This window comes from Agrilus planipennis, unplaced genomic scaffold, assembly GCF_000699045.2.
Source record: "Agrilus planipennis isolate EAB-ADULT unplaced genomic scaffold, Apla_2.0 scaffold230, whole genome shotgun sequence".
In the NCBI taxonomy this organism is placed as follows: domain Eukaryota; kingdom Metazoa; phylum Arthropoda; class Insecta; order Coleoptera; family Buprestidae; genus Agrilus; species Agrilus planipennis.
The window spans coordinates 2781-4995 of record NW_020438941.1 but is presented as its reverse complement, the minus strand read 5'-3'; the positions used below and the strand labels follow the sequence as shown (position 1 = coordinate 4995).

The window sequence follows — 2215 nt, the reverse complement described above, 5'->3', positions numbered from 1 at the left end:
TACTATTTTTTTAAAGGTAATGAATTTTATAAATATACAGCAACAGCAGAACAAAAATTAAACAAATTTGAGGATAACTTGTTTTTAATGTAATTTATTATTTCAATTATTTTTTCTTAAAAGTGCTCTTCTTCGATTTTACTACAATACAGTTTGTCTATTAAGAAAAATGTGTAACTGAATATATAATATATATAATATCCAAGTTACTTTTACTTTAGTAAAATCAACCGATCACGTTTTAACCAAGCAAATATTTCTGGACTTAAATGAAGATAAAATGTTTACCTACAATTAACTGGAAAAAATAAATGAATGTCCTAATAATAAAGTATTTGTAGGCCTAGAAGGTATGTATCTTCTATTGATCCAGACGTATAATTATAGCGGTCTGATTTTGATGTTATATGCTTTAGATGGTGAAGCGTTAGTCGAAAACACATTAGTTACATGGCTAATCGTAAAACATACGGTAATAGATATATTCCAGATACCATCTTTCACTTTTTATATCTATTTACTCTGCAGTGCTTCATGAAGTATACCTAACCTTGCCTAACCTACCATACTCCCCAGATCTAACGCAGTGATTACCATATTTTCCCTCTTTTAAAATAATGGGACAGCAAGTAATTCACGGCAGTGGTCAGTTGACTGTTTCGGAAAATAGACATAATTGTGATAAAAAAACAGTGAGTAATTGAGGAGGAAGGCGATTATGTAGAAAAATAACATGGTACTCAAAAAAAAAAATGAACATGCTGTATTTAATTTCCTTCCCTGTTTTGTTGGTAATGGGTTATTTTTTTTTAATGAATATTATTAAAATATCTTTTCCCTTGGCCCTATACTTTTTTTTTATAAGAATAAATGAATAGGTTTATTATGTATTGGTTTTTACTCACAAAAGGTATGCAATTCATTAAATGTCAACGTTTATAATAACTGATAGCTGATACACTCATTTGGCCAATGAGTATTTTTATTTATAATTTCCTGAATGTAAGCCTTCCGTTAGTAAGTACCTGCAGCTATGTGTCACACTAATGTTTTGATTAGGTTGACTTTCAAGTAGATGGTAAGTGCAAGTTACCTTTTTTGAACAATTGTTATTATTGTTTTTATTTGAGCGCAATTGTTGAACGCCCAGTGAAGTTGTAGGCAACGGTAAGCCATCAATGTAAATTATACGATTTAATGTTACTCTGCAATAAAGAGATACCGTCTTATGTCTTTATGACATTTTTAATATACCTCTAAGGTTTAATTATTTTACAATATCCCTATAAGTGACTGAATTATGGCTGCTCATTTCTATTGATGTGACAAATATTGACTGACGACATTAAGTATATGGATGTTACATTTCATATAAGCACCTGTAATTTAAGTATTCTTAAAAACACTTACTAGAAAACGAACTCTTTTGAGATAAGAGATATTTTACGTACGTATATCATAACAATTGCATGTTGATCTGTCTACACAACGTAATTTCTACATATGTACCTACATGCTGATTTATAGATAATTACGACCATAATAATAAAACTGAAGCGCCATATTTTAAAGGCAACTGTAAAATTGTGAAAAATTCATATATCAGAAATGGGAGAGTATTAGGAGAGGAAAAACAGCCATTTAGTTACATTCTAGAAATTCCTAATTGATTAACTGCATTTGTTAAATAACCTTTAAGGGCAAATAAGTAAATCTAAACCAGTAATAGTTTTCACAGTAGTACAATTAGGTTGGAAACTTTACAAAAGCATGTTTTAAGAGAGGTATGAAATTTAAATTTTGGTATATAGTATGTTAAGTACTCTTATTGAAAAGCCCATTCTTAAAGTTTTATAAATGCTAAGTGTATTGTTGTATTATAAAGATAATGACTGATACGGGATTTGTATCAATTTCATTCAGAGCCACAAGCCAATCTGTCTTTAAATTGCTCTTGTCACCGTAATTTACTGCCAACCAACTCATAATGGTTGCCAAATTGACAACCTTTCTATATGTATATACTCATTCATTTTCGAGCGCGTAACAGTGCCGGTCATAATGGTGCAATTTTTAGGATTTCTAGTACTTACTTTTGGTAAGTTTACTGAAAAAAATTAATTCTTTCATTGTGATTATCATTTGTTTATTATTCAGGTAATTTACTTGCGAATTATTTTCTCAACCAAATTCTTAATATAGAAATTTCGTTTTC

The 2215-nt window shown here is 29.5% G+C and overlaps 1 long non-coding RNA gene across 1 annotated transcript; it reads left to right on the top strand.

The window, feature by feature from the left end:
• Positions 1-87: 87 nt before the first annotated feature.
• LOC112904466 lies at positions 88-1233 on the top strand. The gene is made up of 2 exons (XR_003231123.1): positions 88-472; positions 529-1233. It is a non-coding gene; the product is annotated as an uncharacterized LOC112904466 (long non-coding RNA).
• The last annotated feature ends 982 nt before the right edge of the window (positions 1234-2215 follow it).